The following is a 13,994-nucleotide window of genomic DNA, read 5'->3' as shown; positions in this document are numbered from 1 at the left end:
GGCGTCTCTTCTCTCTGGTTCCGGCTGTGCAGATGGAGGGCCCACTGTGACCACGGGACAGACAGACACACAGGGTGTGGCCACAGGAAAGCCAGTCCTGCCTGTCACAGTGTTGTCACATCAGCAGTCCCCAGGAAGGCCTGGCCCAGACCCATCCTGGCTCAGGTGTCCATGACAGTGTGTTGGGTGGACCCTGAGGCTTCCTAAGATGCCCCATCCAGGTGAGGAGATCAGGGCAGGTCCTTCCCTCCCAGAGCCTCCCCCATGGGTCATCCCCAGCACACCCCTGGGTCCTCAGCATGGACGGGTTTCCAGACTCAGAGATGCTGCAGGGGGCATGGTTTGCTGCTGTGCTGGGGAGCTCATGTCAGCACAGACACTCTTGTGACTTCTCTGAATGGCTCAGGTCAAGGTCATGGTGACAATGAGCCCTGAGGAGAGATACGGGCACAGAGGGAAATGAACACAGCCCCTCCTGGCCCTGGAGCATGGGCTCTCTTTTTGTCACAGCCTCCAAGGATTTCTCTGTTTTCCTGTGACTCTGTCCATACCCTCACGTCTTAGGAACATCTCTGTGAGTTCCTCCTGGCTCCTCTGTGCCCCTTGTTCCTGGCACTGAGACGTCCTCCCCATTTTGGGTCCTTCCTGCAAGCTGTAGGGGACAATGGATAGATTAAAGTCCAGATTTGTTGGGGAAAATTTGATCTTCATTGAAATATTTTTCTACCACCCATTGCCTATGTGAACTGAGCAGTAATGTTGTAATCAGATATTCTCCCCTGCATTTGCTACTTTTATTTTTTATGTTTTCCTTTTTTTGGAGAGAGAGAGAATGTGCATGAGGGGTCGGGGAAGGCAGATGGAGAGGGAGAGAGAGAGAAACCCAAGCTGACTCCACACCCAGCCCAGCCTGAGCTGGACTTGGGGCTGGATGTTTGACCCCGAGGTCATGACCTGAGCTGAAAGCAAGAGTCAGACCTCAGCAGACTGAGCCCTCTAGGTGCCCCATTTCCCCCCCCCCTTTAAAAAGTTATCTCACATCTAAGTCTATGTGGGAGAGGGAAGTGCAATGTCCCTCTCTTTCAGTATTCTTGTTGGGTGTTCACGCGAGCCCATGAAAATGTTTGGGAATGTGTCTGTTCTATGAACCGTGTGATTTGTGGGATCTAGAGTTAGTTTTGTGGGACAAGTTTCATTTTCAGAGCTACTTTATTTAAGAGCTCAAAAGGAGATTCAGGTTTTCTACTTATTCCCGAGCTGGTTTTAGATCTGTTTCTGGGGTCCTGGTCCATCTTATCCACATTGGATGAAGGTCTTCTAAGGTCCGCTCACATCTCTTCTGAAAGGACTCCGTCTGGAAGGGGAGGACAGGAGGGCACGCAATGCAGAGTCTCATGCATGTGTCCGTAGCTGATGATACTCAAGGTCAGAGACACTGATTTCCTGTGAATGCCTGGTTTTAGAGAAAATGGAAACCCATTCCCTGACCGAGGGGCATCCACCAAGAGCTTCTCCCAGACTCAAGCCAGGAAGTGGCTGCTTGGATAAAACCTGTGGGATTTGTAGTGATGTCCTGTATTTCATTACGGATGCAGGTTCTTGGTGTCTTTCTCTTTTTCTTGTCGAGGGTTGTTAGGACTTTACACCCTCTGGGAATACTCGACGATAAATGTTTGTGGCTTTATTAATGTTATGGGACTGGATGCTTATGTTCTTTCCCCAGAGTTGTAAGTTGAGGCCTCAGCCCCCAGCCTGGCTTTACTGGGAAACGGGGCATCTAGGAAAGCAATTAGGATAGAATGAGGTTGTGCCTGGTCCAGATTTGATTAGAGCAGTGCCCTCAGAAGAGACTGCAGGGAGCTCTGAGTGTGTCTCTCTGTCTGCACGCTCATGCTGGGGAAAGGCGCACAACAAGACAGGGCTGTCTGCAGCCCAGGGGTGGGTGGGGAGGCCTCACCAGACACCAGTCCTGTTGCACGTTCAGGGAGACTTTTGTGGTCTGTGACATTTGCCACAGAAGCCAGAGCAGAGGGCTGCAGACTTGGCCGCCAAACAGAAAAGAGGCGGGGGAGGCTGGAGGAGTTTGGAAATGCTGCGTGCGCCCGGCTGCTGGTGGAGACACGGACCATGAAGTTCACTCCCGTGGGGCCTCAGCCACAATGAGGAACAAGGCATTGCACCAGGGAGAAAATGGGACCCTTGTTACGGAGGGGTTGGAAGAAGGACAGAAGGACGACCCCAAACTCAGTTCAGCGATGTCAGGGCTGGCCCCGTGGTTTCAGAGTTTGGGCTACTGGCTTGGTTTCCGCGGGGCAGGCTCTGCTCGAGGCCTTGGGAGTGGGGCCCTCACAGAGAGAAGGGCCCTGCATCCCCCAGCCATGGAGGGGGCACCCCAGAGGGCCTGGCGGACAAGGTGTCGAGTCAAGGCTCTGTTCATTACAAAGCCTTCAGATCTGTGCAAGTTGTCTTGCTCAGTTTTGAATGCGGTCCTCTCATTCTTCTTTCCCATCGCTCCCTCTGGGGGCAGGCACATCACTGGTCTGGGTCACGGGCTCACAACACCTGCATGGGAATTCTGCCTTCGAAGACATTGTGCCCCGAACCTCGCCCATGTCTGACTTACAGGATTTCAGATGTGACTCTGGATTTTATTTTTATTTATTTATTTAATATTCCAGTAAAACTTTATTTACAACACAATAGTAGCTGGCGTTGGCCTGTGAGCTATAGTTTGCTGCTCATGGTTTATTAAATCAGTAGTGATGTGATATTTCTTCTTCCATTCCTGATATTGTTAATTTGTGACTGTTGTCTTTTTTTCTGTCATCGGTCTGACTAGAGCTTTATCAGTTTTGTTGATCTTTCAAACAACCAGATTTTGGTCTTATTGATTTTCTCTATTTTTGTTTTCTGTTTCATTGATTACTCTTTTCTTTTTTAAATTTTTTATAAACATATAATTTATTTTTATCCCCCAGGGTGCAGGTCTGTGAATCGCCAGGTTTACACACTTCACAGCACTCACCATAGCACATACCCTCCCCACTGTCCATAACCCCAACCCCCTCTCCCAAACCCCCTTCCCCCAGCAACCCTCAGTTTGTTTTGTGAGATTAAGAGTCACTTATGGTTTGTCTCCCTCCCAATCCCATCTTGTTTCATTCATTCTTCTCCTTCCCCCTTAACCCCCCCATGTTGCATCACCACTTCCTCATATCAGGGAGATCATATGATAGTTGTCTTTCTCCGATTGACTTATTTCGCTAAGCATGATACGCTCTAATTCCATCCACGTCGTTGCAAATGGCAAGATTTCATTTCTTTTGATGGCTGCATAGTATTCCATTGTGTATATATACCACATCTTCTTTATCCATTCATCGGTTGATGGACATCTAGGTTCTTTCCATAGTTTGGCTATTGTAGACATTGCTGCTATAAACATTCGGGTGCACGTGCCCCTTCGCGACTCTGGATTTTAGATTGATCGATGACGCTGGAACGAGTGTAGATTTTGGGGGGGGGGCGCTGTTGGGATGAATGACATGAAATGTTTATGCCCTTCCTTCAATGCATGTTGCTGACCTAACTCAAGGACTGGCTGTGTTTGGAGACGGGGCCTCTACAGAGGAACGATCATGAGTTCATAGGGTTGTGCCTGGATTAAAGAGGGCGTTGACCCTATAAGAAGAGACAGCAGAGATCTCTCTTCTCCTCACATGCCACACAGAGGAAAGGCCGTGTGAGCAGGCGTCCTTTAGCCACAGGGAGAGCTCTCCGAGGACAACAGCCCTGTTGGCACATTGGATTCAGGCTTCAGCCTCCAGAACTGTGAAGAATGATTTCTGTGGTTTCAGCCCTGCCCCCTCCAACACCCCAGTCCATGGTATCTTGTTAAGGCAGCCCAAGCTCATACAACTGATTTTTATCTCTTTTATTCTTCATGACAAATATATATTATCATTTTCACCCAGTGCCATGGGATGATTTTGCTGTGCTTTTCCTGACTTGTATAGATGTTGCCTAGGCCACTGATTTTCAGGCGCTCTTCTCTTTGTAATAATTTCATTCATAATTTTCCCTTTGGCCTATAGCATTTACTTGACTATTTAATGAAACTGTGCATCGATGTAGGATATTTCTGTTGTCATTTATGTAAAAAAAAGTCTTATCTTCATTTGTGGTTTGCTTCTCTTAGCTGTGGGTTTTTTAGAAGGGTTTTGCTTTATGTCTGAAGATATGGAGCTGGCATTTATCTTTATCTATAGCAGGATTAAGTGATTTCTAAAGCTCCAGGATATCCTGCTTCCTTAGGAGAGGTCCCCAGGCCCGGGGTGTTGGCTGAGTGTCCACGGGGTGGGGGGCAGGGCCACAGCCTCCTGGCGTCTCTGCAGTCCCCCTCTTGGGATTGTGGGGTCTGGGTCCTTCCTGGGCTAGTGCATGGGCAGAGCAGCACACTCACTGGACTCTGCTGGGGCCTCCGTTGACTGGGAGGAAGGGGGTGCACTTGTCTCCTGATTCAAGCTGTTCCTCTGGGCGTGGGTCACATCCTGGGGGTCTTCAGATGCCATGGCCTGGAGGGCGGGAGAATGGGAGTCAGGTGTGTGATGGGTGGGGAGCCAGGGTTCTGGGAGCAGCAAGGACCCACCTGACCATCCTGTCCATTGTGTCCAGCAATTCATCCGACACAGGGAAGGAAGAGGGGCCACTCCCCCTTGAAGACTGAGTGGTTCCCCCTGGGACACAGTCACCCCGTGTTGGACTCACTGTCAGGGCTCTGCTGGGGGAGCAAGGAGGGAAGATGTCCTCCACCTTGACCCTCTTCACTTACGAGTCCACCCAGAAGCCAAGGTCGATTTTAAGACCTAAATGATCACTTGGATGGATTCCCCATTGGGACATGGTTTGCTTGTGTTTCTATCACCCAGTCTAAGACAGAGCCTTGCCAAACAGATTTCTCATAAGGATTTGTCACCTCCCTGAATGAATAAATGAGCTAAAGTTGGGGGAAACTCAGTCTGTAGGATTTGGTTCAACCACATCAGTCTCTACCCACATGCTCATAAACAGACAGACGGACAGAAAGAGACAGGACACTTGCCCATCGGCCAAGAAGAGGACAGATCAGTACCCTGCGCTCAAAGAATTCATGGCTGTGGGGCTGGGAGTCGCCCACAAACAAGGAAGCCCTGATTTGGGCGAGGGGGTAAGTGCAGTGGAGTGGCCAGGGGAAAGCCTGCTTCTGTTACAACAGCTCCTCCACCCCGAGTGTCGGCACAGCCAGCCAGTCCCTCTTTGCTCTGGGTGGGGGGGGGGCTGTCCTACACATCGTGGGATGTGTGGTAGCACTCCTGGCCCCTAGAGGCCATTGGCAACCCCCTCCCAGCTGTGATGAACAAAGTGTCTCTAGATGGACTTGGGGAAGTACTAAACATTGAGGGTGAGACAAATTCTGGGGAGATTGGAGACTTGGCCCATGGGACATTGAAAGGCCTGCTGGACCGACAAGCAGAGACGGCTCCCAGGAGCTTGGATATCTGAGGCTGGAAATAATTGTGGAATTATGAGCCTGGAGATGGTCCAGGTGTACCTGGGATTAAATAAACGTGGCAACATCAAATAGGGAGTTGTCTCATAGTGAGGTCAACACGATCGGGTGAGCTTCCTGCGGGACTAGGAGAAGAGTGACAATCATTACACTCGAGGCACATTATCGTGTAGTTCCATTGCATCTAAATCCACACAACCAGAGGGAAGAGAGTAAACAGAGCAAAAGCCAGGCTGAGGATCTCTGTTCATGGACAGACCATTCAACAGGGTGACTTTGTGTGAATAAGAAGAGGCGCATTGCTCAGAAGCCACCAGTAGGGTCTTAAATTCCATTGTCCCTATTGTGCAGTGCACAAACTGTACAACTATCCCTGACAGCATTGCCATTATGAGATACAGACAACCAACAGTTCAAAGGACCCAAATAAGGGGACCAAGAAGGAGGGGACCATGTAGTATCAGAAAAACCCACTGAGCCATGATGTCCTAGCAGCCTGTATGTATCACCTTTCAAGAAGAAGGGTGAGGTTAGATGTTGCCCATCTGAGGGATAGGACGATAGGACGGTGGAGAAACAGCCCATGGATGTAGCTAATGAACAAGGCTGTGCTGGGTGCCCCAGGCAGGAGCAGGGACTCACCTCACTGTCCATCTGTATGTCTTCCTCAGGCTGGGACTCTCTCACCTCAGCTTCTGGAGAACAAGAATGTTCTATTTTATGCCCCAATTCCTGAAACCCTGCAGTCCCACATGCCCCTCCCACACTCAGATGGGGAGCCTGAGGCCCAGCACGGGGCAGGATGTGCCTGGGATCACAGAGATGTGGCAATTTTCATGCAAAGCCCGGAACCTGGCCCAGGGACTCCTCCTGGTCTCCCAGCAGGATCCTCCTTCCTACTTACTCTGGTTCTCATCCTGGACAGGAGACACAGAGCTGGAGCTGAGGGAGGAAAGACGGGCAGTAGGCAACTGCAAAGGCACTGCAGGCAGAGGTGGGAGGTTGGGGGAGGACTTTGGGGGAGAAATTACCTTTTCTGCAGGGTTCTGGTCTCAACTTGAGGATGTGAGGCACCTGCACAAAGTGGGAATTAGCTTCTAAGCGACCCCAGAACCTGGCACCCAGGGTCATGTTTGGCTCTCAGAGGATCTGAGCCCTGACAAGGTTAAACACCCACCCCCCTTGATCTGGAATTCAGGGCAAACAACTAAATTCTAACACACAAAACATGCATGGAGGGTTCAACATATTCTTAAAAAACAAAACTGAAAGAATGTCTTTAAAAGTCTATGTTCTTATTAAATCCTCCATTCTGAAGGATTTTTGTAGTTATTATTATTTTTTTTAAAAGATTTTATTTATTTATTTGACAGAGAGAGATCACAGTAGACAGAGAGGCAGGCAGAGAGAGAGAGGAAGGGAAGCAGGCCCCCTGCTGAGCAGAGAGCCCGACGCGGGACTTGATCCCAGGACCCTGAGATCATGACCCGAGCCGAAGGCTTAACCCACTGAGCCACCCAGGCGCCCCTGTAGTTATTATTTTTTTACATAAAAAAATTTATAAGAACTGTCTTTTTTATTCCTGCATCACCTTGAACTATGTTTTTGCTTTGGTAATATTTTACCAAAGAGAGAGAGAGATGGAGGTGGATTTGGAGATAATGGGCATGGGGACTGCAAGAGAGAGGAGAAAGAAAGGGCAGGTCCCTTACTCATGCATCTATAGGCATGCACATAGACAGAAATAGGGATGGATGGATGGACAGGTAATAGGAGGTAGGTAGGTGTTTTTCTGATATATGCACCCTGTCTTGTGCACCTCCCACAAATATGAACCCTCGTCTACACAACCCCAGGACCCCCGATCAGGAGATCTTCACTGATGCAACACGTGGACCAAAACCAGACTCCCAGTTCCTGTCTTACCAACTGCCAAAAGGCGTCTTTTATTTTCTTTCTGGCTCTACGTGTCTACTTAGGAATACTAGGGAAAGGGTGTTGGTACAGCTGTGATCACCTCCAACAAGTTCTGGAGCCTGGGATATCCCCCTGTCCTACTCCTGGCGCTGAACCCTTCGACTGTCTGGTCAAGAGGCATCTGCCTGGTTTCCCGTGGTGAAGTCCTCCATCCTCCCTTAGAATCTGATTGGTATTTGAAGACAGATATTGGAGTTTTCCTCCAATGCCATGACTGTCCTCGAATACAGTATGGCCGTTGTTAGGACCACCGATGAACCTCGTCCGCGTGGCCCAGCATCATGGCAGCTAACTCTTAAAGGTCTCCGATCTCCTCGTTGCTCCTTCTGATCTGCTGGCATTCTACTCTAATGCATCCCCTCTCCCCCCAGGCATTAACTAATTTACTCCACAAATTCATGGATTTCTGTTTTATTCGATGCATTGTAATCCCATACTTGGATGCTCAGGTTATTCTAGATTTTTCCACAGGGGATTCCTTCCAGTTGGCTTCTGTGTTATTCTGACTGGGCTCCATCACTCTTGGTGAATTTTTGTACTTTCTGACCCATTTGGATGCTCTGACATCTTCCATTAGTTTCCCTGTCCCAATCTGGAATAAAGAATTTCTTGGAGGAACCCGAATTCCTTTTAACAGAAGGCAGTATTTGAAAACTGAGATCTGGATGATTGGTGTGCCGTCACCGTGTCTAGGTTTTATTGGTGGTTGGAGCTGGGACCCGTGTGTTCATACATATACGCACAGACACAACAACAGATGCTTACACCTACCATTATCCCGTCGATGTACATGTATGCACTTTAACGAGGTCCCACTGGCATTTCCAATTCCGGTAGAGCAGTTCAGAGTTTAAGCTGCTTTTGCACATTGATAAATCCCTAAAAACCTTGAGTAACTCGGCAACCTTGATCCCCAATATTTTTACATATCTGCTAAAAACAACTAATCTTCCATCCATCCTCCCGCACTCCTCGCCACTGTGCCCACTCCCCACTGGTTGCAGGGTGATGACCCCTCCCTTGAAGCCCACCCCCATCACCGACATGGCTCCCCGGGTGTTGGGGACACCCCCTGCTACCTGCCCTCATATATGTGGCGACTCCTGTGTGTCCCAAGACGCCTGTGATGGAAAGAGTTTCCTAGAAATTTTTTATTGTTTCATTTGGAGGATTTTCAAAACCGACCATTTCTTTCTGTTTTGGTGCCATATTTTGGCAGTGCTCTAAGAAGCCACTTTGCATCTTCAGAGTTGGGTCTCGCGTCTCAGGTAGACCAGAGCTCCCCATCGTCTACTTACTTGACTTGCAGCATGTTTTCTGGCGCTGGTATCAGACAAGAAGGAAGAAGAGAAGGAGGAAGAGCATCAGGAAGAAGGTCACAGGTGCTGGGATCCAGCTTCTCTGGTGCTTGTTACCTTGGACACAAGGGATACCATGAATGGACCAGGATGTCAGTTAACTGGGCAACTGCTGCATGTAGACCCGTGGTGGGGTCTATGCCATCATCACCTCTGATCTCCATAATGATCACGCACCAGAAAATGCCACCCCCACCTTCACCCGTTTCACAGACAAAGAAACCAACACTCAGAGAGATGAGTCAGGTGCCCCAGGTGACCAGGCCAGGAAGTCAGTGGCAGAGCTGGGATTCCAACCCAGGACTGTGGGTTCCCTCTTCTCTCCTCATACTGCCCACCCTAGTGGACACCTGCTTCTGGCTCTGGGCTCCTTCCTTGGTTGGAATGGTTCATTCTGTTGTCCTCATGTGCTCTGCCTTCTCCTGTAGCCCCAGCTGAATGCGCCTGCTATTGTCAGAAGCTTTGAGGTGCTCAGAACCATCCCTGCGTGCGAGGGACTCCATGCCTTCCCCACTCCCCAAGTCCAGCCAAGACTGGTCCTCTGCCCTCCAGACCCCACACTTGTGCGTGGGGCCTGCCTGCAGTTTTCAGCGAGCACATGAGGGAAGGGAACATGAGGGTTCGCACACCCTGTGGGCCCATCCCGTGCAGGGCTCTCATGTCCAAGATCTCACCTAAACCTCTCAGCAAACCTATGAGGGAGACTATAGGAGACATGTTTCACAGACAATGAAAGGACTTGTCTGAAATCCCACTGCTCCGAAGCAGCAGATCTGGGATTTATATCCCGTGGAGCCCAACTGTCAAGCCCTTGCTATTTCTGTTTGATTCTGATTTCTTTCCAGCAGGGCTGTCTGGATACAGCCAGGCTGAGCACTGCAGGACAGACAGAGGAGCTCTGGGGCCGTCACCAGCGTCACTGTCCTGCCCGTCCCTGCATCCTACAGACCTCACTGTTCACCTTCCCATTCTGCAGTCCTAAGGCAGCAAACCTGGAAGGTCCGAAAGGACATGTCCTTGAGATCTGAGCCAGGATTCTCACCTATCACAAATGGAGAAACTGAGACCCCGATGGAAAGGGACCCACCCCAAATCACCATCTCAGGGAGCACTGAGACCCCGCCCCTCAATGGATCCCACCAGGTACATTGTAAACCCAGGGCAGGGAGGGTGGCATGCTCCTCCCTTCAGCCTGGCTGCTCTCCACCTAGCTCTCCCTCTGCCATGACCACCCCATCTCTCATCGACCAGCCTCAGAGTCTCTGGAGCCTTTCCCCCTACATCTCTGCTGGACTCAGACCCTGGAACACAAGGTTGCTTCTGAGTATCTCAGGGGGTCTTTGGTCCTCTGGGAGGCTCTCAGACTCCCCGGGGTGGTCTGTACTCTTTCTGAGGAAAGAGGTCCCAGTGACGTATCAGCTGGGCAGTGGGGGCCTGGGGGTGGGGCCTGGAGCCCCCAGAGGGTTCAGGGAAAGAGACAAGAGGAGGGTGGAGGGCTGGAGCTTCCCACAGAGACCCTCTCTAGGCTCCTGGTGTATCTGCCCCAGGGTCCCAAAAACCCTTCTGCAGGCACCTAGAGCTTTGAGTGGTGGGCGTGTGGGGAGGGACAGGTGTGGGAGGACAGTGTGATCCTCATTTCTCTGAGGGGTGGACGCCCCCGTGAATGAGCCTCCCTGTAGTCCCTCATTCCCATCCTATGTTGGGGGTCTTCCAGACAGGGTCATGTTGACCACAGGAACACAGAGGCGACAGGGCTGGGCTCCTCACCTGAGGCCAGCAGCTCCAGGGGGTCACTGGGGTGCGACCATATCTGGGAGGTGGTGTTGTAATAGCCATAGCATCTGAATGTCCATCTGAGGCTGGTGTTCACGGGACCCACAGGGAACAGGGCCTGGGTCCCACCACGGGAGGCTCTCTGGGAGACCATGGTCCAGGAAGGCTGGTGCTCTCCTTCTTTCATCAGGACGAACCTGTCATATCCTAACCATGAACCACACTGGAGGGTCACGTTCCTTCCTGGGGTCACGACATGACTGGGCAGGGCTGAGAGCTGGGGTTTGTTCTGTAATCCTAGGAGAGGAGGAGGGGGTGGGTGTTAAATGGTGCTCAGATTCCCCACATTATCCCCAGGCTGGGCTGTGAGAAGGAGACCCCTGAGAGCCCACCCCCTTCCTGAGGGCAGAGCCTGGGGCTGGGACCCTGGGTGGGCTCGCACCTGTCATCACCAGCTCCAGGGGTTCACTGAGCTCTGACCAGCCAGAGGGACTGAGATAGTTACAGCGATATCTTCCTGTATGCATAACTCTCATGTATCTGATGAAGAACTTGGCCTTGTCCCCAGGCTCCAGTGGCTTCTGTCTGTCCCAGGTCTCTAACTTTCCCTCTTTATGCAAGTGGTACTCCTGGGCCTCCAGGCCACCCTGACACCAGATGGTCACAGATGTCCACCAGGGGATCGCAAAGCCTGGCTCAGCCCAGATGGTGGGTTTGGGGCGGGTCCCTGGAAGGAAACAGAGGCTGGGACACAGACCTTCCCCACCCCCAGGTCCCAGTTCTGCCCCAAACCCCAGACGTCCCCCTTGGTCAGCCCAGAGCTCCTGTTCTCCATCCCCTGCTGCCTGATGGGTGACCCCTGTCTCCAGGGAGGAGGTGGGATTGAGATCCCTGGGGACAGACTCACCTGTCTGCGCTCTGGTCCTGGGGTCCACACTCAGCCCTGGAAGAGAGTCCCTGTGAGAGGTTTGCCCCGAATCCTAGCAGAACCCCTCCTCCTGTGAGCCTCCTGAGCCAGGGGCCTCAGACAGACCAGGGCCTGGCTGTGGGGTGGGTCCCTCCCAGACTAGGGTGTCCCCACCCCTCCTCAGATCTCACCAAGATAGAGCAGAACTGTGAGGGTGAGTGTCATGGTGTCTCCTCTCTCTGGTTCCCGCTGTGCAGATAGAGGGACCACTGTGACCATAGGACAGACAGACACATAGGGTGTGGCCACATGGAGGCCAGTCCTGCCTCTCACAGGGTTGTCATGTCAGCAAGATGTGACAACAGGAAGGGGAACAACCCCTCCCCTGAGCCCTGCTCTGGTGTGCATGATGGTGCAGGGGGTGGATCCTGAGGCTTCCTGAGATGCCCCATCCAGGTGAGGGGACCAGGACAGGTCCTTCCCCCCCAGGGCCCCCTGTTGGGTCTCCTTCATCCTCAGCATACCCCTGGGTCCTCACCATGGACTGGGGCCCAAAGCCCCAGAAATGCTACAGTGGACACAGGTTCCTGCTGCCATTTAGAGCTCAAATCAGCACAGACACATGTGTGTCCTCTCTGATCAGCTCACGTTGAGGTCATGGTGGTAATGAGCCCAGGGGAGAAATACGGGCACCTATGGAAGGGAGCACAGCCCCTCTCCTGGCCCCAGAGTGTAGACTTTCTTTCTGCACAGCCTCCAAACACTTCTCTATTTTCTTGTGACATTGTCCACACTCCCCAACCTTTTTGGGAACATCCCTGTGAGACGCTCCTGGCTCCTCAGTGCCCCTTGTTTCTGGGGCAGAGCCGTCCTCTCCACCCTGGTGTCCTGCATGTAAGCTGTAGGGAACATCTATTTCAGCAGTGTGGGAGCTCTGATTTTTGAAGGAAAAGTTAACCTTTCTCTAAATATTCATCCATTTCCCATTGCCTGTGTTTCCCAGGGTAATAACATCCTGTCTCCAAGTCTGTTTCCTTGTTTGGATCTTGTCCTGAACCCCACTCTTTAGGATAATTGTGGGGGTCATTGGTTCCCAGTTCATGGGAGGGGACCATTACTGTTAGTTTTCAGAGAGGGATAAGAGGGGTTTTGAACATGGAAGGATTATGGGGTCAGACTTAACCTAGGTGGATGTTTTTCACATTCAGTCAAGACCCCTCACATGCTTTGTACCAATAAGTGCTACTGACCATATTTCTGAAATGTATAGAAATAGTCATATGCAGGAACTGAGAAATGAAAACTCCCCAGAGAGTCAGGGAACCACAAGAAAGAACAGAGAACAATGCTGAGCAGTTGTCAGTTCCCAGGACCATCAGCAGGTCATCTGGTAGAGGCTTCCACCCATGTGGATACAGAGAGGGACGCCAGGGTCCTCAGAGGCAGGCAGGGGCCAGGACTGCGGGTGAAGGCTAAAACCTGCAGTGCTCCCCAGTGTGTGTTTGTGGACAACAACAGGGGTTTCCACTCACTGACTCAGTTAGCTCCGAATCACCTCCCCTACTTGTGTGTGAAACAGATTCATTAAAGTTTTTCTCTTTTGTGAGTGACTGTGAGCTTGAGGCTTGTATTGGATCCATCCCTGCCTAATACAAGCCTGAGCAGATGTGACGTTTAAGGGAACGGACACCACAGACCGGGAGAAGCTGCAGTTATCTCTTGTGGTCCGCCCGACTCCCAGAGCAGCCCGGAGAGAAACCCTTCTCGTATGAACAGGTGTATGAGAGGAGAATGTCCACCAAGAATGGACATCAGAGAGTGATCTTAACAATGGTTAAGTGCACGGACAATAAGCTACAGATGAATAAAAATGATCATATACAAGGAAATAGAATCAATAGGAAAATAAGAGAATAAAATTAAGCATATTTAAATATCTGAAAAAATGAAAGGAGATATTGAATTTTTGATGCAAGAATATAGATTGTGCCACAGAAGATTAGGCAATCTTGAAACAATTAAGACATTTTAGAGATGAAAAATCCAATAAATCAACACACTGAAAAAACTCATTCCATGAAGGACAAGACAAACCTGAAGACATTTATAAACTAAAGTTCAGAATTGAGAGATTTTCCAGAAGGCAGCATAAAGGGACCAGACGTGGAAATTCCTGATGTTGGGGAATAGAATGAGGATGTGTTCTAAGTGTCAGAAGGACAGAAGTGAGGATGATGTCTGTAACAGCTGAAGAGATACATAATTGAACATTTTACAGAGACACCCACTGAATTTTAGGGTGCAGTCATATTTAGAAATGACATGTGTATTTTGACCCTTTGTTGTAAATGAAGGAAATGGAGATGCATTTGAGAAGGTAAGAGGATCTTTGCCAAGTCACCCCTCTGGCCAGGGCACAGTTGAGAGGGCT

General features: G+C 50.6%; 1 pseudogene; it reads right to left on the bottom strand.

Annotated features, from left to right (window-relative positions):
- Window positions 1-4,315: 4,315 nt before the first annotated feature.
- On the bottom strand, window positions 4,316-11,845 carry LOC122911665 (annotated as a pseudogene).
- Window positions 11,846-13,994: the final 2,149 nt, after the last annotated feature.

The sequence above is a fragment of the Neovison vison genome, chromosome 7, assembly GCF_020171115.1.
Source record: "Neovison vison isolate M4711 chromosome 7, ASM_NN_V1, whole genome shotgun sequence".
Taxonomy (NCBI): domain Eukaryota; kingdom Metazoa; phylum Chordata; class Mammalia; order Carnivora; family Mustelidae; genus Neogale; species Neogale vison.
This window is presented reverse-complemented; position numbering and strand designations above follow the sequence as displayed.